Source organism: Triticum dicoccoides, chromosome 3A (genome assembly GCF_002162155.2).
Source record: "Triticum dicoccoides isolate Atlit2015 ecotype Zavitan chromosome 3A, WEW_v2.0, whole genome shotgun sequence".
NCBI lineage: Eukaryota > Viridiplantae > Streptophyta > Magnoliopsida > Poales > Poaceae > Triticum > Triticum dicoccoides.
In genome coordinates, this window is record NC_041384.1 from 137,002,792 (window position 1) to 137,030,461 (window position 27,670).

The 27,670-nt window shown below is 44.0% G+C and overlaps 1 pseudogene; it reads left to right on the forward strand.

The window, feature by feature from the left end:
• LOC119272078 lies at nt 1-27,670 on the forward strand (annotated as a pseudogene).

Here is a 27,670-nt window from a genome sequence, read left to right on the forward strand (position 1 = left end):
ATGAAGACTGTGACATGCCCCATCTTTAATGGCCATGACTATCCCAAGTGGAAGGCCATGATGAAGAAGCGTCTCATGGCGATGAACAGCGAACTCTGGACCGTCATCGAGATTGGCCTTACTGACCTATGCAAGATGGCGGAGGCTGATGACATTCGCAAGTACACACTTCTCAACCTCACGGTGAAGGACATCATCTGCTTCGGTTTGTCACAAAATTAGTTCAGGAACGTTATGCATCTCAGCCATGCAAAGCTCATCTAGGACCGACTCTCTGAGGTCTATGAAAGTCATCGATCTCATCATGGACCCTGGTTCGAGGACTTCATGGAATCATGCAAGGCTAAGAATTTCAATCCAGAATCATCATCCTCTGCACCATGCCTTATGGCAAAAGGTGCCAAGGTAACTGAATGCTACTTACCTGAGTCCAGTGATGATGAATCTGGTGATGAATTTGGACCCAGTTATGTCAAATTTGCTTCCCTTGCCACTAAACAACAAAGAGCTTTGGAAAAAGTTCAAAACATGCTAGATGAGAGCGATGATATGTTGGGTGAAGAAATGGATCATTCTAAAGCTTTGGCTGAAAGCCTTCAGGGACTTCAGTCCAAGTTTGACAATCTTCAAGGTCATCATAACACTCTCTTATGTGATCATGGGAAGCTTTCTTATGAATTTATTCAAAGAAAGCAAGATCTGGAGCAGTTAAGAGTGAGTTATGAAGATCTTCAGAAGGAGCGTGATTCATTACTTGCTCAACAAATCAGCGCTACCCAGGAAGAATTTATTCCTCCATGTTTGAAGTGCATTAAACGTGAATCTGCTAATTCTTCACCTGAATGCTCAAATGCTTCCATTGCTGAAAATTCTTCAACTATCTCTGCTATCACTAATTCCTCATCTGAGGACATTGCTAGTATCACTGATGATGCAGGGCTGAAGAAGTTGTATATGACAGGCATGTACAAAAGCCTCAAAGGGCATCAGGCTCTTTGTGATGCGGTTAAAAGGCAGATCCTCAATAGGAACCCTAGGAAAGAGGGTATTGCCTTTGAGAGAAAACTCAATGCTGATGGGACCTACTGGAAACCCGAGCAGTATCCCAAAACCTCATGGGTTGCTGCAAAGGGACTTTCAGTGGATCCATCTACTTTATCTGGCTTTACATGTGAATCTTCATATTCCTCTGATGAGTCATTTGACTCCAACTATAAACTGTTCAAAAATCAGAATGGTGAAGTATTTTCTAGATATGTTGGCACTAACTGCAGGAACGGTTCTCCTATAAAGAAAATCTGGGTTCCCAAAAAGTGCCTTGAAAGTCTTCAGGTGAATGTCATCATGACACCACCTGTGAAGAATAGGAACCCCAGATCAAATTCTTCACATGGACCAAATTCTTCATATGGATCCAAGTCCTCATACGGACCAAATTCCTCACATGGATCAAATTCCTCAAAAGGATCAAAGTACTCATATGAACATCATCATGCTAACCCTTCTGTTTCGCAGGGAAGATCTAAGGATTATGGATATGTGCATTATTAGTAAAATCATTATGTTCATAAATCTTCGAAGAATTTCTCTGCTTACTCTTATGCTTACCCTAACCCCTGTTATGTGAAACGAAGTGGATTGGCATCTATGCCACCTTTCTATTATGTAGCTCGCAGAATGATGAACTCTTTGCCACCCCTTCAGATGTGGGTGGTGAAGAAAAAGAACTGATCTCTTATGCAGGGTCAGTTCTCCAGACGAACTTAAACGTTTGAAGAATTTACTGGAGATCTGAATATGCTTGAAAGGACGCAAGCTAATCATGAAGAAATGAATTCTCATTTCTCTCGTCCTCTACTGCTTTATCTGTTCTATTGCTTGATGAAATTGATCTGATGAAATTGATATCATATTCTTCACTAATGAAGTATATGAGTTCGTAAGCTGCACTAATTCATCTGCAGGATGATCAACCCAAAGCCACTGAATGGATCCTTGATAGTGGATGTACAAATCACATGACTGGTGACAAGAATCTATTGATGGACGCTCCCTTATCTCCATCGCATCTGAAGCATATCACCTACGCTGACAAAGGCAAAAGCAAGGTATTGGGTCTAGGTAAGGTTGCAATCTCAAAGGATTGACACATGGACAAAATCATGCTTGTCGAGTCCTTAGGGTTCAACCTCATGTATGTCTCAATGCTTTGTGATCTTGATATGGTTGTTGTCTTTGGCAAGTATCGTTGTGTTGTGATCATGGAAGCTGACAATTCCAAAGTCTTCGAAGGCTTTAGGAGAAGAGATTTGTATATTGTTGATTTCTCTACAGGACCACAACCTGCTACATGTCTACTTGTAAAAGCTTCAGAAGGCTGGCTATGGCATCGACGACTTGGTCATGCTGGGATGAGGAACTTGCACACGCTCGCGAAGAAGAAGCATGTCATTGGCATCGAGGGTGTCAAATTCCTCAAGGAACATTTGTGTGGAGCTTGTGAGGCCGGGAAGATGACCAAGGCCAAGCATCCCTCAAAGACCATCATGACTACCACTCGTCCATTTGAATTGCTTCACATGGATCTCTTTGGCCCTACTCACTATGCCACATTTACTAGTGCTACATCTTTATATGACTTTGTCATTGTTGATGATTATTCTCGATATACATGGGTGCATATCATCACTTACAAAACTGAAGTGCAGGAAGCCTTCAAACGATTTTCCTCGAGGGCTTCAACCAACTTTGGTGTGAAGATCAAGCACATTAGAAGTGACAATGGAATGAGTTCAAGAACACTGGTCTTGATGACTATCTTGATGAACTTGGTATCACTCATGAGTTATCTGCTCCATATACTCCTCAGCAGAATGGCGTCGTGGAGCGCAAGAACAGGACTCTTGTTGAGATGGCTTGCACTATTCTGGATGAGTACAAGACACCTACTCGCTTCTGGCCTGAGACAATTGATACTGCTTGCCACATCATCAATAGGGTATATCTTCACAAATTCTTTAAGAAGACTGCATATGAACTCCTCACTGACAAGAAACCCAATGTGAGTTATTTCAAAGTCTTCGGTGCTAAATGCTGGATTAGAGATCCTCATCCTAGTTCTAAATTTGCACCGAAAGCACATGAAGGTTTTATGCTTGGTTATGGTAAGGACTCGCACACCTACAGAGTCTTCAACACCTATCACCACAAGGTTGTTGAAACTGTAGATGTGTGGTTCGATGAAACTAATGGCTCGCAAAGAGAGCACCTACCTTCTGTGACAGATGAAATACCTCCTGAGGAATCCATCAACTTCAAGGCTACTGAGGATGTCATTCCTACCGAATAATCTGCTGAAGAAGTCGTTCCAGAACGTAAAGAACGTCATGCTGATGCACCTGAAGAAAATGGTGCTAAAGAAAATGCTGATCAAATTCCTCAACGACAACCAGCTCATTCTCGCGTTGCAAATGAAGTGCAGATTGAGAAAATCATCAACGACATAAATATTTCAGGTCCTCTCACACGCTCAAGAGCTTCACATTTATCCAACTTTTGTGGGCACTTTGCTTTCGTCTCTATCACAGAGCCCACTAAGGTAGATGAAGCATTTCTGGAGCCTGAGTGGCTTCAAGCTATGCAAGAGGAATTACATCAATTTGAGCTCAACAACGTCTGGGAACTAGTCAAACGTCCAGATCCTTGCAAGCACAATATCATTGGCACAAAGTGGATCTACCGCAACAAGCAAGATGAAAATGGCCTTGTGGTGAGGAATAAGGCACTACTTGTAGCTCAAGGCTACACACATGTTGAAGGAGTTGATTTTGATGAAACTTTTGCACCTGTTGCTAGACTTGAGGCTATTCGCATATTACTTGCTTATGCTAACCATCATGATATCATCTTACATCAAATGGATGTGAAAAGTGCATTCCTCAATGGTAAGCTTGAGGAAGAAGTATATGTTGCTCAACCCCCAGGTTTTGAAGATCCAAAGCATCCTGACAAAGTCTTCAGACTCAATAAGGCCCTCTATGGCCTCAAGCAGGCCCCTCGGGCGTGGTATGATACTTTGAAGGAATTCCTCATGAAGAAAGGCTTCAAACCCGGTTCACTTGACCCAACTCTTTTCACTAAATCTTATGATGGTGAATTGTTTGTGTGCCAAATATATGTTGATGATATCATTTTCGGCTGTACTCACCAATGTTACAGTGATGAATTTTCTTATATGATGAGTGAAGAATATCAAATGTCTATGATGGGAGAACTGAAATTCTTCTTAGCTCTCCAGATTCGTCAACAGCGCAATGGCATATTCGTATCTCAGGAGAAATACCTCAAGGATGTACTAAGGAAATTCGGCATGCAAGATTGCAAAGGAGTCAAAATCCCTATGCCCACAAATGGCCATCTATGCACTGGTGAAAACGGTATTGACTTCAATCAAAAGGTATACCGCTCCATGATTGGTTCTTTATTGTATTTATGTGCATCTAGGCCAGATATTATGCTCAGTGTTTGCATGTGTGCCCGATTTCAAGCTACACCGAAGGAATCACACCATAAGGCTGTGAAGCATATTCTTCAATATCTAGCTCACAACACCAACACTTGGATTATGGTATCCCAAGGGCTCGGCTTTCGATCTCATTGGATATTCAGACTCTGACTATGCTGGTGATCGTGTGGACGGCAAGTCAACATCAGGCACATGCCATTTCCTCGGACGATCCTTGGCCTGTTGGTCCTCAAAGAAACATAACTGCGTATCACTGTCTACCGCTGAAGCTGAGTACATTGCTGCTAGTTCTTGCTGTGCTCAATTGCTATGGATGAAGCAAACCCTCAAGGATTACGACATCAACATGAAGAATGTGCCTCTCTACTGTGACAATGAGAGTGCCATCAAGATTGCTCATAACCCAGTTCAGCACTCGAAGACAAAGCACATTCAAATTCGTCATCATTTTCTTCATGATCATGTGTTGAAGGGCGACGTCACTATTGAGCATGTGAAGACTGAAGAACAGCTAGCCGATATCTTCAAAAAGCCCTTGGATGAGAAGAGATTTAGCAAGTTGAGGTGTGAGCTAAATATCTTAGAATCTTCGAATGTCCTTTGAAAAGGACACACATCCTAACACTTATGCAAAATTGATGACTTAGATGTGCAACACATGAAATAACATATTTCTTCAATCAATGAAGACTAACCCTCTAAGTGTGAAGAAATTAACGAAGAATTTGATTCTAAGAACCCTACGACAATTGTACGCGGTGTCTGAAATCATCGTTCTTATACGGTGGGTCACGCCACCACCAAAAGTTGAAAAATCTTCAATTTGAGTTTTTGAAATTCCTCAGTTGTTCATTTTCTTCAACTTTGCAATGTCTTCACCCTTTCCGTTGTTGTTCTTCATTGGCAATATAGATATATATGAGTTTATGTCCTCTACATCATTCACTTATTGCTATTTCTTCAAGTTGCTTGTTCTGCTAAGTGAATGTGATCGGATCCTTCCCCTCTATGCTAAACTCAACCCAGTCTATTCACAAATTCTTCATGTGCGTTCTATTTGAAACTCGTTCAAAATCCTCACTGTGTCCTTGTCAGCTAAAGAATTTGCGAACGAAACTTTGAACTTATCTTATCTGAATTTTCGGCTTTTGCCGCTCAAACCGTTCCACTTTCCACAATATATATTCTATTCACCATGATCGCACACGATCGTCACCTCTCTGTACATGGGTGACACATGCCACGCGAATGAGAAGGGTCAGGGGCACGTTCGTCCAATTTCCTCGGGCGAGCAGTTTTTCACTTCGGCTATAAATAACCCCCTCCCTTCCTCACTTCGTTTTTACTCCGCTCGACCTCACTCCCTCGCTCGAGCTCTCAAACCCTAGTGCTGCCGCTACTTTCATCGTTGCCAGTGAGGAAGAGCTTCACTGCCTCGACCTCGTCGCCGTCGTATTCGCGCCGGCTGCGGATTTCTTCACTCCGCCGCCGCCGTAGCTGTCTTCCTCAGCCAAGTTAGGACGTGGAAGATTTGAACTAAAGAACTTCTAAAAATATCCTTCACAGTTCATCATGTTCTTCGTCAAGGGTAATTAAAAGTTACTTTTACTGCCCTTGTTGATTCTGATGTTTTCTTCAAATCTTCAAAAGGTGTTTATTCCTCAAATATTCACACAGTAAACACCTCACATATCATCTGCTCTTGATATGTTTCTCTAAGCAACATTTCTCTTTAAGATTCCTCAATTGTGTGGATTTTAAAATCTGTACAACTCTGGAACCTAAGTCAAAGAACGCTTAGTGAAATTCCTCAAGACTCATCCGGTCAAATTCCTCAAACTTGTTATTTTTGCAAAAACTTCTGAGAACGCATATGACCTCTCCAAATTCTTCGTACCTATACTCTGTTCACAGGTACACATGTTTGCTGCTGAATTTCTAGGTTCTCATCAACTTAACTCATTTGCAGCGTTCCTCAAAGAAAAACTGCATGCCTCTTCAGAGAATTCAACTGTTCAAAATCCTCAGTTGAAGAAAATGGCTGACGGAAAGAAACCTCAGAAGGGAGGAAAGAAACTGAAAGTCAACACAGCTTTTGAGATCCCTGATGACATTTACAAGGATTATTGCACTCCTGATGAGGCCACACATGGAAAGGAGGACAAAAATCAGCGCAAGGTGCGCATACAAAGGATAGAGAGGAGATGGGCACGAGAATGGAGAGAATACAGATATGTCACTCCAAAATATATGAAGAAATTTGCTCTTCACCCTCCTTGCCCAAGACCTCCATTGGCACCTGGCCAAGAAGCTGATCCCACTAGCCTCAAGCGCGGTGAGGACTATCCTGATGAATGGGCAAAGCATCAAGCTAAGTTGGCCAGAGTAGCAAAAGTGGCAGTGAGGAAATTCAATGAAGACTCTGCCGCTGCTGCTGCCACTACAGAGGCCTCTGCTAGCAAGCCGAAGAAGGCCATGCCTAAGAAGCCTGCACACAAGCCCAGTGCCCCTTCTTCAATGCCCTCACGGACAACTTCTGCTAAGCCCTCATGGCCATTTCCTCAAGCCGCCCCAGTTCCTCAAGTTGAAAAATCCTTAGCTCCTCCGTCAAAGTCCTCAGCACCTGCACATCTTGCCTCATGCCAAAGGACAACAGGCATCTCTATTGCCTCAGGAGCCTCTGCAAGTTCATCATCTCGTCTGCATTCTTCAACTGGCCCCACTTTGCTGAAGACCAAGGCCACTGCTGGACGAGGCACTAGACCAAGTCCTCAAAAGAAGCAGGTTGCCTTTCAGGTCCCGTCCTCTGAGGACGAAGCTGATGATGAAGAACTTGAAGAAGTCATCAAAGACAGACAACACAGGGCCGCTAGAGCCAAAGGCAGTAACGTGCCATTGATACTGGATCCAAAGTTGATCCTCGACTTCATCGACTTGTGGCACAAGGACCCCAACACACCTCTGCCTGAGATGAACCTCACTCCTGGTCAAAGTCATGTGTTGACTGCCTTCATTGACGAAGAGAAATGGAAGTTTGAGAAGGCCAGGTAGCTGAAGAAGGCGCAATACAAGAAAGAGCGCTACCTGAAGAAAAATGTTGTCAATATGACATCCGATGAATTTCTGTCTATTCAAGCTAAGATCAAAGGACTCAGTGATGAATTCAACGTCTACCGCACAGATTGGCTTGGAGCCAAGGTCAGATTTGTGAAGTTAGCTGAAAAATTCACTACCAATATTGCAGCTCCAACGCAATAAGAAATTCCTCAGGCTGAAGTATCTTCTCAGCCTACTGAAGAAAATGCCAACACCACTGATGACAATTAGGCTGCTGAAGAAAATGCTACTACCAAGGCTGATGACTACATTCCAGCCGCTGATGAAACTTCCAGGGCAACCACTAGTGTTGTGCCTGAAGAAACCGTCAGGACAGCTGAAGTTTTAACCGCTGTGCCTGAAGAAACTGATCATGCCAGGGCAACTGCATCAGTTGTGCCTGAAGAAACGGAACCAATTTCCTTTGCTCCTCCTGCACCTACACCAAGTCCAATTCTTTCTTCTGCATCAGAAGCGAAGAAGACCAAGGCTGCGGAGCGTGCAACTGTGAAGAAACGGAAAACATCAACTTCATCAGAATCTTCAGCTACGAAGAAGATGAAGAAATTGACCAGCTCGTTTGAAAATCCGATTGATGCTGTTCCAGTCTCGAGCATGCCATCGAAGGATCTCGTTCCTTTTGATGAAGAATACATGAACCCCGGTTGTCTCATCGCCCATGCCTCAGTTTACTGCTGAAGAGGCTGGCGTTGAAGAAATGAATGGAGAAGATGAGGATGTGGACATTGGGTGCACAACGCCAATGATGAATGATGACCATTGGGAAAGCCAGCACCCCAATTCTTCTTTGTTCACTCCTCTGCAACAAATTCCTCAGTCCCCAGTGAGTACTGAAGTTCAAATGGGATCTGATGAACCACACCCCACTTTGTTTATCCCTGAAGAGATTCCAACCACTAGTGCTGATGAAATTGCTGCTGAAGAATTGAATACCTAGGCTGCCACTGAAGAAGAAACTGAAATTCCTCAGCCTGCGGATCCTGAGATTGCGATTCCTGAGGTTGTGATGCAATTGAATGACACTCCTTAGCCCAAGACAAAGGATCCTTTCTCAAAGAAGCAAAAATTCAAGGCTGCTGACTTCTTCCACGAGCATGTATTCTTCACAGACTACAACCCCATGACTCTGCTCGTTTTAGAAGGAAGCGTTTCTGGACTGCCAGCCAAGCAAACTTCTATTCTTCGCTACTTTTTAACAAAGACGAAGTCTTCGACCACGAGCATATTCCTCACGTGGACATGGAATCACTACCTTGCTTCACGCTAGTCCTCAGTGTTCTTCATGACGCCGGACTGCTCAACTTTTGCACTAACATTGTTGATTGGAATGAAGAGCTAATTCTTCAGTTCTATGCCACGCTGCACATCACAGGAGAAGCTGAAGATGTGAAATCTTGGGTATTGGACTGGATGACAGAGAATACACACTTCAAAGCACCGGCCTCTGAATTGCTTCATGCCCTGCCTGTCAGTCCTCCCCTTGAAGGCGCTATATACCATGAACCTGAACTTACGCTCACTACATGCAAGTGTTGATGAAGTCACTGAAACCCGGTCAAGCCCCAAGGACCAAGTTCCTCGTGAAGGAATTACTGTTTGTGCCTAGAACTGTCTATCACATTCTGACAAAGACATTGAGTCCTATTAAAGGCCACGACTCGAATGACGAAGAAGTTGTTGGCACCATGAAGAATCTGCTATTCAATATCATTCATGGCATTCCTATCAACTATCATGATTTATTCATGAGGACTCTGGCGAATTTTGCACTCTCTCCATTTGAGTTGAAGCCTTATGCTCCTTGGATTTTGAGATTCCTCAGAACAAGGTCTTCACTCAACTATAAGGCTGATTTTTAGAATCACGTAAGTTACCTGCCCCCAATAGAAGTCCTCAAGCAGACATTTTCCTCATCTGATGAAAAGGGCAAGACTACTGCAATTATTGGTGAAGGCATTCGTCCATTGGATGGTCTGCTCCGCAAAGCTGCATCCTACTCCACCAATGATGACTATGCCACTCATGACTCTGTCGCAAATTCTTCAAAGCAAAATCCTCAAGGCACAGCTCCAAGGGTGATGTCTGATCGTGAGCTTCTCCTCAGTCTTCACCAAAAGGTCGATCGTAACCACAAATGGGTTAAGCATCATTTTGGTTCTATTCTTCACAACATGACTGCTACACACAATGCAGTGAAGGAAAACCAGTTCTACCTCCATGAAGTGTTCGGTCGCACCTGGGCTGTTTTGTCACATCTGTATGGTGAAGATGATCTGAAGCAAATGGGTTTCAAGCAGGACTTTGACTAGTCTCAGCCACCGGCGAAGAAATACAAGAAGACCAAAGTTCCTTCCTTCGTAGCCAGCTCATATTATTCATCACGCGCGACTGATGAACATGAAGACTTGGATGACACTACGGCAGGCCCTACCTCAACAACCGACCCGAACAATGCTGACACTCCTTCATCGAATCCATGATGATATTCTTCCAGGGCGTTAGTCCTCATTTTTTGTCTCTTTTGGTCATTTGATGACAAAGGGGGAGAAATTTGAGTTAGTCTTCAAGCGGGTCTACTTATATGGGCATTTTCCCCCTAAGTTTCAACTCTCGTTCTTTTGAAGACTTTGCTGGACTGAGTTGTAAACTTAAAACCCGATGGTGGTCTGATACTTTTGCTGTGTTCTTCTGCATGCCTATTCCTCATATATGTTAATGCATGCATGCTGAATTACATCAGTCACCATATTTCATCATGCATTTCAAATTCTTCATATTATATGTTAAATGTGTGTATGAATTACAAGATATAGGGGGAGATATCCATGATTCTACTCTTCAAGTGTGCATTGCTTCAAAAGCAAATTCCTCACTATGCTCATCTTTAGGGGGAGTTCTTCTATATCTTGCAATCAAATTCCTCAATATCAGTATTTACACTTCATATGTGTCAGATTTCGGGTTCCGGCAAAACCCTTGAGGTTCGAACACTGGGGTGCACACAAAGATCTCTCCCCCTCTCTAGCTCGCACGCTCTATGATCACGCGGCCTAGCTCAATGAACCCAAAGAACACGAGACACAAGATTTATACTGGTTCGGGCCACCGTTGTGGTGTAATACCCTACTCCAGTGTGGTGTGGTGGATTGCCTCTTGGGCTGAGGATGAACAGTTACAAGGGAAGAACAACCTCACGAGGAGAGGTGTTCTTGTGATTAGTGAACTTGAGTGGTTGGGGATGATATGGATCCGATCCCGGCCTCCCTACGGTGGTGGCTAGTCCTATTTATAGAGGCCCTGGTCCTCTTCCCAAATATTGAGCGGGAAGGGATCCCACAATGACCAAATTCGAAGGGAGACAACTAGTACAAGCTATCCTGACAAAAGTAGTCTTTGCCTGCCAAAGGCTCTAGTGGTGACGCCGTCTTGGGCTCCGCGGTGACCTCCGTCCTGCCATCCTGCTGGTATTGGTCTTGTTGCACCGATATGGAAACCTTTGCCTGGTGCCTCAGAACTCCTCGTCTGCGCTTGCCCCTTTAGCACCAAAGAGGAAACAAGGACACTGTGCGCGCTGGCGCCCGCCTGGCTCCAGTCGTCATGGCTTGCGTCACAGGAACCTTGCAAGGTGTCCCTTGCCTTGATCTCTTCGCCCCTCGCGAGCCAGCCTGGTGAGGCCGCCCCTGAGGAGGTCTTGCATCGTCCGCCTCGCGAGGCTTGGCCCCTCGCGAGGGTCTTGAATGTTTTGCTGGTTCAGATGGGCCATATAGGGCCGCTGGTGGAGCCACGCTGTAGGCCACAGGCAGGCAAGTCTGGGGACCCCCGTTCCCAGAACGCTGATAGTAGCCCCCGGGCCCAAGGTGTGCTCGGGCTTGGCTTCGAGGCGAAGCCAAAGGGCAAGCGCGGAGCGCCGCGGGTCCCATCAGCCCGTGGCCACGGTTGGCGCATGGCGACTGATTGGACGTGGGCGTCTCCGCTTCCTCATGCTACTTCGTCAACTACCCGACTGATGGGTCCTTGCTGCATGCAGAAAAAGATCATTATTACCTTAGATCGTGGAGGCTGGCGATTGGCCTCCTGATGAACCACAAGTATAAGGGATCTATCATAGTCCTTTCCATAAGTAAGAGTGTCGAACCCAACGAGGAGCAGAAGGAAATGATAAGCGGTTTTCAGCAAGGTATTCTCTGCAAGCACTGAAATTATAGGTAATAGATAGTTTTGTGATAAGATAATTTGTAACGAGCAACAAGTAATAAAAGTAAATAAAGTGCAGCAAGATGGCCCAATACTTTTTGTAGCAAAGGACAAGCCTGGACAAACTCTTATATAGAAGAAAGCGCTCCTTAGGACACATGGGAATTATCGTCAAGCTAGGTTTCATCACGTTCATATGATTCACGTTTGGTACTTTGATAATTTGGTATGTGGGTGGATCGGTGCTTGGGTGCTGTCCTTACTTGGACAAGCATCCCACTTATGATTAACCTCTATTGCAAGCATCCGCAACTACCACAAAAGTATTAAGGTAAACCTAACCATGGCATGAAACATGTGGATCCAAATCAGCCCCTTACGAAGCAACGCATAAACTAGGGTTTAAGCTTCTGTCAGTCTAGCAACCCATCATCTACTTATTACTTCCCAATGCCTTCCTCTAGGCCCAAATAATGGTGAAGTGTCATGTAGTCGACGTTCACATAACACCACTAGAGGAGAGACAACATACATCTCATCAAAATATCGAACGAATACCAAATTCACATGACTACTAATAGCAAGACTTCTCCCATGTCCTTAGGAACAAACGTAACTACTCACAAAGCATATTCATGTTCATAATCAGAGGGGTATTAATATGCATATAGGATCTGAACATATGATCTTCCACCAAATAAACCAACTAGCATCAACTACAAGGAGTAATCAACACTACTAGCAACCCACAGGTACCAATCCCAGACTTGGAGACAAGAATTGGATACAAGAGATGAACTAGGGTTTGAGAGGAGATGGTGATGGTGAAGATGTTGATGGAGATTGGCCCCCTCCCGATGATAGGAGCGTTGGTGATGACGATGGTGATGATTTCCCCCTCCCAGAGGGAAGTTTCCCTGGCAGAACAACTCCGCCAGAGCCCTAGATTGGTTCCGCCAAGGTTCCGCCTCGTGGCAGCGGAGTCTCGTCCCGAAAGCTTTCTTATGATTTTTTCCTCAACGAAGGATTCCATATAGTAGAAGATGGGCATCGGAGGGCCACCAGGGGGCCCACGAGGCAGGGGGCGCGCCCAGGGGGGTAGGGCGCGCCCCCACCCTCGTGGCTAGGGTGTGGCCCTCCTCTGGAACTTCTTGCGCTCAGTATTTTTTATATATTCTGAAAATGACTTCCGTGAAGTTTCAGGACTTTTGGAGCTGTGCAGAATAGGTCTCTAATATTTGCTCCTTTTCCAGCCCAGAATCCCAGCTGCCGGCATTCTCCCTCTTTATGTAAATCTTGTAAAATAAAAGAGAATAGGCATAAGTATTGTGACACAATGTGTAATAACAGCCCATAATGCGATAAATATCGATATAAAAGCATGATGCAAAATGGACGTATCGACTCCCCCAAGCTTAGACCTCGCTTGTCTTCAAGCGAAAGCTGAAATCGAAAAATATGTCCACATGTTTAGAGATAGAGGTGTCGATAAAAATAAAATACGGACATGAGGGCATCATGATCATTCTTGGAACAACAACTTATATAATTCTTGTCATATGATCTCTTATGCTAGAGTAACAATTCAATCACAATTTCAAGTATGAATCATAAACTTCATTGAAAACTAAGAAACTATAATCTCAGTCATTGGAGCAATTGCAATTTATCATAACATAGGAAAGATTCAATATAAGAACTTTTCAGCAAGTCCACATAGTCAACTATCATATAGTTTTTCACAATTGCTAACACTCAGGCAATACTTATGGGTATGGAGTTTTAATCGAACACAGAGAAAGATAGGGGCTTATAGTTTTGCCTCCCAACGTTTTACCTCAAGGGTAATGTCAACAATAATAGTTCATGAAAACTCACATCCAATTAGCCATATATACCAGGATCTTTCCAACATGTTGTGCTTGCCAAAAGATAAAATATAAAAAGGAAGGGTGAAGATCACCATTACTCTTATGCAAGCTAGGAGATAAAAGTAAAAGATAGGCCCTTCGCAGAGGGAAGCAGAGGTTTTCATGCGCTTTTATGGTTGGATGCACAAAATCTTAATGCGAAAGAACGTCACTTTATATTGGCACTTGTGATATGGACCTTTATTATGCAGTCCGTCGCTTTTATTTCTTCCGTATCACACGATCGTATAAAGCTTATTTTCTCCCACACTAATAAGTCATACATATTTAGAGGGCAATTTTTATTGCTTGCACCGATGACAACTTGCTTGAGGGATCTTACTCAATCCATAGGTAGGTATGGTGGACTGTCATGGCAAAACTGATTTAAGGGTGTCTGGAAGCACAAGTAGTATCTCTACTTGGTGCAAGGAATTTGGCTAGCATGAGGGGGAAAGGCAAGCTCAATCATGTTGGATGATCCATGACAATATAATTTATCTCAGATGTAAGAAAACATAACCCATTGCATTGTCTTCCTTGTCCAACATCAACTCTTTAGCATGTCATATTTTAATGAGTGCTCACAATCATAAAAGATGTCCAAGATAGTGTATTTATATGTGAAGACCTCTGTTTCTTTATTACTTCCTATTAATTGCAACGATGACCAAAACTATGTTTGTCAACTCTCAACAACTTTTATTCATCATACTCTTTCTATGTGAGCTCATTACTCTCCATAAGATCCATATGATCTCTTTGTTTCTTTTTATTTCTTTCTCTTTTATTTTATTCACTCAAGATTATGGCAAAATAATAAAGCCCTTGACTCAACACTAATCTTTATTATATATAGCTCACGTACTCGATTACATAGAAGGATCATAAAGCAAAACTCACAACTAGATCATACTAAAACTTTATGCTACTAGATCAAGATATTACCAAAAGGATCAAACTAAGAAAAATGGTAAAGATAAGAGTGTGATGGTGATATGATACCGGGGCACTCCCCCAAGCTTGGCAGTTGCCAAGGGGAGTGCCCATACCCATGTGATTATATCTCCTTTTTTGTTGGTGAAGAGGGTGTTGGTTTTGTTGATGGCGTAGGCTTCTTCCTTAATTTGCACTTGAGGACAGAGTTTTGATCCCTTCGGTCATCGATCTCCTGCTCAAGGCTTCATATCTTCTTGCATAATTCCTGTTTGTTTTCCTACAAGAGGCGAAAAGGGATAAACTCGATCTTAGGTTTCTTTGCTCTATTAGGGAGGCTTGACTTTTTGAACTCCACATGCATGTCCCCAGGTTGAGGTAATGGGACTTCATCTTCATCTGAACTCATCTCCTCCTTTCCCCTGGGTTCATAGTCCTCTTCTTCTTCCGTAGTCCAACCACAACGCTCCACGTCCCCATAGACCTTAGGACCTACAAGATAATCAACCACATAGCTTTCTCCTTCTGAATCCTGGGACGACATATTGCTCTAATCTGCAGCAAAAACAACTCAAAACAAAAACATGAGATTTTTGCGTGATACTGTGGTCAAAACTTTTGGGAGATCATATAATGAATTTTTACCGATCAAAATATGTAACATGCAAGAAAACGGAGTCCGGAGAGCACACGAGGTGCCCACGAGGCAGGGGGCGCGCCCAGGGGGTAGGGCGCGCCCTCCACCCTCGTGGAGCCCTCACGTCCTTCCCGGACTGCTTCTTATTTTTCTATTTTTCTAAATATTCCAAAATGGAGAAAAATTGCCATTAGAACTGTTTTGGAGTCGGTTTACTTACCGTACCACATACCTATTCCTTTTCGGAGTCTGAAACGTTCCGGAAAGTGTCCCTTATGTATTCCTCCGGGGTTACGGTTTCAATAACATTGGTTTCAACATTTATAGGATTACCTGAGATATAATGTTTGATTCTTTGACCGTTCACCAGCTTCAGATTTGTGCCTTCGAAGTTGTTGATTTTTATGGCACCGGAACGATAGACCTCCTCGATAACGTAAGGACCTTCCCATTTAGAGAGAAGCTTTCCTGCAAAAAGTCTTAAACGAGAGTTGTATAGCACTACATAATCACCTACATTAAATCACGCTTTTGTATTCTTTTGTCATGCCATCTTTTAGCTTTTTCTTTAAACAATTTGGCATTCTCATTGGCTTGGGTTCTCCATTCATCAAGTGAGCTAATGTCAAATAACCTTTTCTCACCGGCAAGTTTGAAATCATAATTGAGCATTTTAATAGCCCAATAAGCCTTATGTTCTAGTTCGAGAGGTAAGTGCCATGCTTTTCCATAAACCATTTTATACGGAGACATACCCATAGGATTTTTATATGCAGTTCTATAGGCCCATAATGCATCATCAAGTTTCTTGGACCAATTCTAGATCTATTAACAGTCTTTTGCAAAATTAATTTGAGTTCTCTATTACTCAATTCTACTTGACCACTAGACTGTGGGTGATAAGGAGATGCAATTCTATGATTAATATCATACTTAGCAAGCATTTTACGGAAAGTACCATGAATAAAATGTGAACCACCATCAGTCATTAGATATCTAGGGACTCCAAACCTCGGAAAAATAACTTCTTTAAGCATCTTAATAGAGGTGTTATGATCAGCACTACTAGTTGGAATAGCTTCTACCCACTTAGTAACGTAATCAACAACAACTAAAATATGTGTATATCCATTAGAGGCAGGAAAAGGTCCCATATAATCAAAGCCCGAAACATCAAATGGTTCAATAACAAGTGAATAATTCATAGGCATTTCTTGACGTCTACTAATATTACCAATTCTTTGACATTCAGCACAAGATAAGACAAACTTACGGGCATCCTTGAAGAGAGTAGGCCAATAAAAACCGGATTGCAATAACTTATGTGGAGTTCTATCTCCAGCGTGGTGTCCTCCATAAGCTTCAGAGTGACACTTGCGTAGGATCTGTTCCTGTTCATGCTCAGGTACACAACGTCTAATAACACCATCTACTCCTTCTTTATAAAGACGTGGATCATCCCAAAAGTAATGTCTTAAATCATAGAAATAAATGGGACAAAAGCTATCTTAGCACCATCTACTCCTTTTTGCAGTCTATCCTAGCATTAACAGTGTTCAAGAAGGGTCTACCAAATATAATGGGACAAAAGCTATCTTGTGGGGAACCAAGAACAAGAAAATCAGCAGGATATTTAGTTTTACCACACAAGACTTCAACATCTCTAACAATTCCCATTGGTGAAATAGTATCTCTTTTGGCAAGTTTAATGGTGACATCTATTTCTTCTAACTCAGCAGGTGCAATATCATGCATAATTTCTTTGTATAGGTCAATAGGTATTGAACTAGCACTAGCACCCATATCACACAAGGCATGATAACAATGATCTCCTATTTTAACAGAAATAATAGGCATGCCTACCAGAGGTCTATGTTTATCTTTAGCACAAGGTTTAGCAATTCTAGCAGTTTCATCACAGAAATAAATAACATGCCCATCAATATTATCAGCCAAGAGATCCTTAACAATAACAATATTAGGTTCAACTTTAACTTGCTCAGGAGGTGTATAGGTTCTAATATTGCTTTTACGAACCACAGTTGAAGCTTTAGCATGCTCTTTTATCCTAACAGGAAAAGGTGGTTTCTCAACATAAGCTGTAGGAATAATAGGATCATTATAAGTGACAGTCTTTTCTTCAACTTTAATAGGTGCAGCTACTTTTACTTTGATGGGGGGATGATATTTAAACCACTTCTCCTTAGGGAGGTCAACATGAGTAGCAAAAGATTCATAGAAAGAAGCTACTATCTCAGAGACAAGTCCATATTTAGTGCTAAATTTACGGAAAACATCAGTATCCATAAAAGATTTAACACAATCAAACTTAGGTGTCATACCTGACTTCTTACCTTCGCCGAGATCCCAATCTTCAGAGTTGCGTTTAATTCTTTCCAATAAATCCCATTTGAATTCAATAGTCTTCATCATAAAAGAGCCAGCACAAGAAGTATCGAGCATGGTGCGATTGTTATCAGAAAGCCGAGCATAATTTTTTGGATAATCATTTCTCTTGAGAGCTCATGATTGGGGCATGAATATAACATTGATTTAAGCCTCCCCCAAGCTTGAGCGATGCTTTCTCCTTTGCGAGGCCAAAAATTATATATATAATTACGATCAGGATGAACAAGATGCATAGGATAAAACTTCTGATGAAATTCCAATTTCAATCATTTGTAGTTCCATGATCCCATAGCATCACATAGCCTATACCATGTCAATGCGTCTCCCTCCAAAGATAAAGGGAAGACCTTCTTCTTGATAACATCATCGAGCATACCTGCAAGCTTAAATAATCCACAAACTTCATCCACATATATTAGGTGCTCATCGGGATGTAATGTTCCATCTCCTGCAAAAGGATTAGCTAGCAGTTTTTCTATCATATCCAAAGGAATTTCAAAGCAGACATTTTCATTTTCAGTAGGTTCAGTAGGTTGAGGAGCAACTCTTTGCTCTACTGGTTGGGGTGAAGATACCCCGAACAAGCCCCTCAGAGGATTACTTTCCATAGTAACAAGTGAAAGTAAATTTCAGCACACTATATAAACTTTTCCTTACCAAATTCCACCTACCAAAAGCGCTTCACTCCCCATCAACGGCGCCATAAAAGAGTCTTGATAACCCACAAGTATAGGGGATCTATCGTAGTCCTTTCGATAAGTAAGAGTGTCGAACCCAATGAGGAGCAGAAGTAAATGATAAGCGGTTTTCAACAAGGTATTCTCTGCAAGCACTGAAATTATAGGTAATAGATAGTTTTGTGATAAGATAATTTGTAACGAGCAACAAGTAACAAAAGTAAATAAAGTGCAGAAAAATGGCCCAATCCTTTTTGTAGCAAAGGACAAGCCTGGACAAACTCTTATATAGAAGAAAGCGCTCCCAAGGACACATGGGAATTATCATCAAGCTAGGTTTCATCACGTTCATATGATTCACGTTCGGTACTTTGATAATTTGGTATGTGGGTGGACCAGTGCTTGGGTGCTGTCCTTACTTGGCCAAGCATCCCACTTATGATTAACCTCTATTGCAAGCATCCACAATTACAACAAAAGTATTAAGGTAAACCTAACCATAACATGAAACATGTGGATCCAAATCAGCCCCTTACGAAGCAACGCATAAACTAGGGTTTAAGCTTCTGTCACTCTAGCAATCCATCATATACTTATTACTTCCCAATGCCTTCCTCTAGGCCCAAATAATGGTGAAGTGTCATGTAGTTGACGTTCACATAACACCACTAGAGGAGAGACAACATACATCTCATCAAAATATCGAACGAATACCAAATTCACATGACTACTAATAGCAAGACTTCTCCCATGTCCTCAGGAACAAACGTAACTACTCACAAAGCATATTCATGTTCATAATCAGAGGGGTATTAATATGCATATAGGATCTGAACATATGATCTTCCACCAAATAAACCAACTAGCATCAACTACAAGGAGTAATCAACACTACTAGCAACCCACAGGTACCAATCCCAGACTTGGAGACAAGAATTGGATACAAGAGATGAACTAGGGTTTGATAGGAGATAGTGCTGGTGAAGATGTTGATGGAGATTGGCCCCCTCCCGATGATAGGAGCATTGGTGATGATGATTGTGATGATTTCCCCTCCCGGAGGGTAGTTTCCCCGGTAGAACAGCTTCGCCAGAGCCCTAGATTGGTTCCGCCAAGGTTCGCCTCGTGGCGGCGGAGTCTCGTCCCGAAAGCTTGCTTATGATTTTTTCCTCAACGAAGGACTCCATATAGTAGAAGATGGGCATCGGAGGGCCACCAGGGGGCACACGAGGCAGGGGGCGCGCCCCCACCCTCGTGGCTAGGGTGTGGCCCCCCGCTGGAACTTCTTGCGCTCAATATTTTTTATATATTCTGAAAAAGACTTCCGTGAAGTTTTAGGACTTTTGGAGCTGTGCAGAATAGGTCTCTAATATTTGCTCCTTTTCCAGTCCAGAATCCCAGTTGCCGACATTCTCCCTCTTTATGCAAATCTTGTAAAATAAGCGAGAATAGGCATAAGTATTGTGACACAATGTGTAATAACAACCCATAATGCGATAAATATCGATATAAAAGCATGATGCAAAATGGACGTATCACTGCTCTAATATTGGCTATAAATGGGAAGTGGGGGGTGGAGCCCCCGTCACCCATCTCTTCCTTTGCTTCTCCCGCTTCTTCTTCTTCCTTGCTCCACTGCTCGCTGGTGCAGTCATGGCGCCGATACGGAGGTTCTCGGCCGCGGAGAATGGCAAGAGTCCCCTCAACGAGCCTGAGCTACTCCCACCGAAGAAGAGGCGGTCCCATCATCGTGAGATGGTCGTGAGGCCGGTAGTGTCACTGCCGTGGTCCGACCCTAGTCTATCAATTGATAGTCAGGAATAGTTGTGCATTCGTGTTCATCGATGCCTATTATTCTTGTGGTCCGTCAAGCCATCCTATTCCAGAATGACTAGGAGAAACAAACTCCAGAACCTCATCCATATCTAGGATTGGGTCAAAACAATTGTATTCCGCAGATCAAAATGCCAATCCAGTTTTTGCTCTGCTCTACCTTGGAGTGTTAGCATCTTTATGTCAGGAGTGTCATGAGAATTGCACCACCTCTTATGAATTCTTGACGCAGTAATACTTCTTGCCATCATTGTTCATTCTCGGTTCCGTGTTATTGTAACCGGAGTGCCAACAAGTGTACTGTGATGTGCGAAATCAATACTCCTACCAACTCCGTTGCTTGGTAGTTAATGGACAATACTCTCATTCTTAGCGTGCTGGTTATTGAATCATCACCCTAAGGTTTATCGTGCTACCTAGTCCTTATTTCTGGTGCACACTTCGATCAATGAGTTAGGATCATGTCAATCCATCACTCTCTTGATCACATCGTCTTGCCCTGAAAAGCGAGATTGTTCTCGAGCTTAGTAACATATCGGTGGTTCATGACTTTCCGATTATCTTCTCGGAAGTGTTACCAGGTTGTCGCCTGACCGTTATGTTGAGCTCATGATCAAGCTGGTTTCTTGTAAACCACCCCTTCTCCAAGAATCTGTGTCGGATACCCTGAGCAAGTTGGTTAAGCTAAACAACAACTTGGAGAGTTGAAAAATAAAAGCTTGTCCGACTCAGTTTATTCCAAAGGGATATCTTGCATGTGTGTGCGTGTGTGTTGAAGAAAGATGATATCTTCATCAATTGATCCTCGTGATCAATTGTCGGTGCTATTGTCTTACCCAAACTTTGATTTGAGTGTGGGCTATCGTCAAATCAAATCAGAACCAACGATATTCATAATGTTGTTTTACTTGTGGTTGATTCCTCGAGCATACATCATTATATTCTTCGGGTCTGACCAATGCTATCACCGTGTCCACTTAATTATGGAATTCCATTTATATGGAAACCTGGATGAATTGTTGTTGAGCCCATCGACAACATCCATGTCCTCTCCATGATTTTGTCGAACATTAAGCGAGTGTTGGAAACTTTGGAAAGCATCTCTTCATGCTAGCTCATGAAGCATATGTTGGATGAAAGAAGTGACTTCCTCTGATTCACATGCATTTTGTGCAAGTTGCCGCCTTGAGTTCGAGAAAGTTAGTTTTGCTTCCTCTGGAATCATCCCAAGTCAGTCATGCACGTGCGAAGTATTCCATGGTCTGATAGACTGATCATCTTCATTCCATATGAATTCCATAGCACACTAAGCCACTGATTGACCTGTTCCAGGAAAAGGAGTTGTTGTGCTATCCTAGGTCATGCACAAGATTTCGATATCCTCAATGATGGTTCCCCACCAGAACTAGGTAGTGTTTTATTATAAGACTACCATGTGGTCATACTTGTCTGGGACAACGTGTTCACATGTTGTAGCAGAACCAACTCATGTTTTGGAGCTTGCTATCGCAGTTCATTCCCCGAGAATCTCGCAACGTCGTCTCGTCGATTTGTGTTGCAAACTTTCATTTTCTTTCTAGACTCGATGAGTCTGGAATATCCTGACACCAACCAGATCTGAATCTCAGGCAGATATGATGGTTGGAGCATTTTCCAAGAACTATAATATTGGTCCCTCGATAACCGGTAAAGTGGATGTCGTGGCCAACACATCCAGCCGGAAGACCTATTATTGTAGTATCTCGATTGAAGAAAGTTGGCCACCTCCCCATGAGGATTTCGTAGGATTTACCTCCGTAGTTAATCCTTATGGATTCTTGTGCTCCCGAAGTCCGACCTTTTACTTGATGTCCTAGATACCAAACCGTATCAATAAATGGGTTATCCTCGCACATCAAGGAGAACATTAGAAGCGGAGTGCTAAATGTCTCTGGGTCGATCATCCAGATTTTGTTCCCTTGGCCTCGCTAAGGTGAAATCTGAGAAAGTGTTATCTTCATTTGCATATGCATCATCCATCACCATTCATCATGGTGGTATGTTGTGTTGCCAGGATCCTTGACACGGATATTGGTAAAACCTTGATGAATATGGAGATGCTCCAGTTCTTGAGAGCACGCTCAAGAACTAGGTTTTACCATTGCCGTTAACTGGGATTTGCTTCCAGTTTCCTCGGTTATGTTATAACCTTTTCAAATAGTGGACTCACTCTCGACTGTTGAGTTCTTCCCCAGTTACCAGAATCATTCCCAACATTTGCATTTTGTTCCCCGCTTGCACCTCAGTAGTTGTTGTTCAGGATCATCTTCAAAAGTGGACTTACCATGGGTCCCATCCATTTCCGATGATAAGCAAAATCATCCATTTCATTGTCTTCAACAAGGGAGTCCACATCATCCTTTCTAGTCCAAGTATGTCATTCTTTTGAACTCCTTCAAATGATCGATTGTGATTGCCTTAGGCTGGTATAAAGAGTTTCAATGATCTCCGAATCAAAAGTAATTCCTTTTGCCACTTAAGGGAATATTTCTGCGAGTCACCTTCCTTAAGATGTCTTGTTATGGTATCATGGCAATTATCTCCTCGCTACTTTGAAACCATGCACCATCCTACTTAAGCGTGGAATTGTTGCCTAACAAATTTGAACCTTTATCATCTGCTTCTTTCCATCACCCCTGATGTGTGTTTCGTGTCTCAGCTCAAGAGATGTTTTATATCTCACTCCATGAGTTGATCTTGAGTTGCTCGATCTTTGAGAAGATCGTTTCCTGTAGAGTTTCCTTCTGTCGCCATCATGTTGGATGAAGAGCTCAAACGCAAAGACATCAAGATCAAGGTGATGCAATGAATCAACATCCTCGAGAAAGACATCTGGATCGTGAAGATTGTGTTAGCTTGTGTCCCTCTGTCTTCTTGCCTCATGACTTGAATCTCGGGCCGAGATTCTTGTTTAGTGGGGGTGAGTTGTCTCAACCCTAGAATTTGATTGCAATTAGTTTCATAAGCATCCTGCATCATGTCTAAATTTCTGAAACTTGAATTGAGGAAAGCGGAAGCCTCAAAAACTTAAATAAAAAAGGGCAAGAACCCTTAAGCTTGCATTCAGTGAAACCAAAATGGCCTTCATTAATGTTTGATAATTTTGGCAAGGGTTTGTATCCAAACCAAAAATATTGAACATTTTTAAGGAATTATTTTGGCACAGAATTTAAATCATTATTGTATTTGAATTTGGAATTATATTCATAATATATGGGATATATTTTCAATTAACTTTGAAATGTTTTATGTGGTGTTGGAAAAGTCCATCTAGCAACATAAAATTATTCAAAGGGTTTTGTCACTGTTTTGAAATTCTTTTGAATTTGAATCAGTGGAAAAATGTATAAATAAAAAACAAAAGAAAACAGAATAAAACAGAGAAGAGAAAACTTACCTAGTGCCTACAAACCGGCCCAGCACTGTAGCTGGCCGGCCCATCCCACCAGGGGCTCCTCCCTGTCGTCTTCCCCCTTGCCAGGAGGACGAGCGCGTGGCTGGCGCGCGCGAGCACGCGTCCGGCCACCTCCTGCTTGCTTGCCGCTGCTGGAGTCTACCCCGAGCGCCACGTGCATCGCCCGACCTTCCCCTGGACCCTCTCACTCTCCCACGGCTTCCTCCCCCTTCTCTTCTCTCTCCCCGAATGCGCCCGCCGCCGCCGACGTGCACCACCGCGGCCACCGCCTCCCCCTCGCCTCTCTGACATGTCCAGAAGCTCCGCCGCGATGCCCTCGCCCTCCCCACCGAGCCACGCTTCGCCGGAGGCCCTGCATCGCCGCCATCGAGCCGTCTTCAACCTCGGTACCCGCCGGACGCCGTTCATCGATTCGCCTCGCTCCGGTCGCCCCCGAGCCCATTGATCTGCTCATCGACCTCCTTGTGAGCTCCGCTGCTTTTCCACTCTTCTTTCCCACGCATTTGCACCCTCTAGGCCATAGTTCCACCATGGCCGAAGCTCGCCTCCGCTCGAGCTTGTCGCTGGCGTCGCTCCGGCGACCATTTGGTCATTCCGTGCTACGCAACATGCTTGCCGCATCGCGTAGTGCCTCGCTAGCGCCTCAGTTTCCGCATTTGCACGCCGCAGCCCAAACCCCGCACATGGCCGAACTCCGGCCGCCGCCTTGGAGCTCGCCATCGTTGGCTCCGGCCACGATAGACCCGGCCTCCACCACCACTAGACGCGCGCTAGCAAGAGCTTTCTAACAAGCCCAAGAAGAGCCTTGCCCGTGCCCTGTAGCGCGTTTCCGACGCTCTCCGCCGTCTCGGGCCTCGCCGGCATCAAGTCGCCGGCGGGTTTGACTTGCCGACCAGGGGTTTGACCCCGCTGACCGAGTTAACCCCCGGGTGGGCCCAGTTTGACCCCTCTGGGTCAATGACAAATGGGACCCACCTGCTATTTAAGTAGGATTAGGACTAACTAAAAACTAGTTAGACTAATGACACTGACACGTGGGACCCACTGGTCAGGTTTGACCTGGACCGGGTCTGTTGACCTGCTGAGGTCAGCATGACGCAATGCTGATGCAGTAATGCCTTTTCTGGAATTATTCTTATTCAGGAAATTCCAGAAATTAGTATAAACTTCTAAAATCCATATAAAATCAACCATAACTCCAAATTAAATAATTTATATATGAAAAATTATCAGAAAAATCCAATCTATCCATATGTCCTAGTTTCATGCATGTTAGAATACTTTAACCTTGCTATTTAGGTGAATCAAGTTAATGCACTAATATGACTTCATGAAATGGGTTTGCATTTGAATCTTTGGTTCAAATGGACTCATTACAATCTGTTCTAGCTTGCATTAGCCCAAAACACATTCATATTGCCATGCCATAGCATGCGTCATATTGTTGCATTGCATTGATTATGTTCCCTCTTGTTTGCCGGTGGTTGTCCCCTCTTGATAGACGTATTCCGACGATGAGATTGATGACACCGATGAAGAGTTATACTATCTTCAGAGGTGCCAGGCAAGCAAAACCCCCTTGTTCATTCTGATACAATCCCACTCTCTCGCTCCTGCTCTCTTTTACTGCATTAGGATAACAACGTTTCATCTGTTACATGCTACGGTAGTTGAACCCCTTTCCTCTGCATGACCTGTCATTGCCACAATAAATAGATGAAACCCACTAGCATGAGTAGGAGTTGTTTGAGCCCTGATGTGCCTACTCATTCATGCTTGTTGTCATGCCTGCTACTGCTTAGAGTTGAGTCAGGTCGGATTCATCGGGGATGAATTGGAATGGTGATGAACATGTCCTACTGTGTTTGAGCTAAGTGTGTGAACACGATTTGGTAAAGGTAGCGGTGAGAGGCCATGTAGGAGTACATGGTGGGTTGTCTCATTGCAGCCGTCCTCAGGAACTAAGTTCTGTGTTTGTGATCCATGAACAGTTACTACCACGCATTGGAATGCTTAAGTGCCCCTCTCAACTTATTAATCAACTCGATCTCTGTCCAGGAGTTGCAACTAGTTTCTGGTGTTTGTAGGTAGTGTTAGTAGTCTACCAAGTGGCACCCGGTACAGGTGGGCCTGGGACAGACTAGGCACAGTGGCACGGTGTACCAAGTGGCACCCGGATGGTGGGCTTGGGAAGCCTGCACACATCGTTTGGGGCCGTGAGCGACACCCCGGCCGGATCTCCTTGCGGATGGAACCCGAATAGGCGATAAACCTGGACTAGAGACTTGTTGGTTAGTCAGGTCGTGGCCGACTCCCTCGCCCGGCTTCCGCTTGAAGGTTGCCCAGGTACATGACGTGTACAGGGCGATAAGTGGCGAGAGCGTGTGTGAAGAAGTACACCCCTGCAGGGTTATCATTATCTATTCGAATAGCCGGATTCCTCGGATATGGAAACTTGGACCCCTTGCATAGTTCATAGACAAGCGAAAGTGGATACTCTAAAATGCGGAAGATAAGTGTGAGTGCTATGGATGGCGTTCTCGCAGGGAGACGGGAGCGGATCCATAGTGGTGTATTGATATGGTGAATATGTGGACTCGTGTGCGCCACCTCAAAAGAGTTACTTGTAGTTGTAGTTCAGGATAGCCACCGAGTCAAAGCTGGCTTGCTGCAGTTAAACTCCACCATCCCTTCGTTGATAATGATGCATATGTAGTTAGTTCTGATGTAAGTCTTGCTGAGTACATTTGTACTCACGTTTGCTTAATTTATGTTTTGCAGAGAGACTTCAGTCCCACTAGTAGTTCCGCTTGGACTTCGACGTTTAGCTCGTTACCTCAGCTACGATCTTGTGCCCTCGGCAGGATCTTGTAGATAGTCAGGCTTCTGAGCCTTCTTCTTTTGTAGTTGTCTGTACTCAGACAAGTTAAGCTTCCGCGTGTGCTTTGACTTGTATGCTCTGAATGTTGAGTCATGAGACCCATGTTTGTAATATCTCGCTCCTCGGAGCCTAATGAATAAATAATTGAGTCATAGAGTTATGTTGTGATGCCATGTTGTATTTACACATGTCGAGCATATTGTGTGTATGATTAAAATGCTTGGTATGTGTGGGATCCGACAACCTAGTTGTTTATCCTTGGTAGCCTCTCTTATGGGGAAATGTAGTCTTGTGCTTCCATGAGCCATAGTAGTCCGCTACAGCCCGGTTCACCGGAGTCCTGCTAGCCCAGCACTACTGCTCAGGACAGTTGACTGGCCGGCATGTGTTTCACTTCGTTCATGTGTCTGTCCCTTCGGGGAAATGTCACGCGGTGACATCCGGAGTCCTGCCTAGCCTGCTACAGCCCGGGTTACCGGAGTCCTGTTAGCCCAGTGCTACAGCCCGGATTCACACGCTGCTGACCGACATTTTTGAAGTTGATTCACGTATGCCTGTCCCCATGGGTTAGTGCCGCTTTGGGTTCACGACTAGCCATGTCATCCCGGGTTCTCTGTCATATGGATGCTAGCGACACTATCATATACGTGAGCCAAAAGGCGCAAACAGTCCCGGGCCATGGTAAGGCGACACCCGTGGGAATACCGTGCGTGAGGCCGCAAAGTGATATGAGGTGTTACCAGCTAGATCGATGTGACTTGGAATCGGGGTCCTGACAGTGCTAGGGCCGTGGTCGCCGTGCCGTGGTGACGCATGCTGTCGCCCCAGGGGTCCATGCCGCGGACTCCTCGCGCGAGTTCGTGCAGTGGGCGGCGATGCCTCCAAGCACTTGGATTCGCTTCCCGCAGTTCTTCGCCGCTGAGATGCCGCCGAGAGGTCCCCTTGAGCTTTGGCTGCAGCACGCCGACTGTGACGCCCCTGCAACTGGAGCGAAGGTTGAAGTCGTCGCCTCCGGGAGGATCTTCATGACTCGCGGCTGGGGCGAGGTCGCCCAAGTCTGCCGCGCGGATGGCGCCCTCGCCACCCACTTTGAGTAG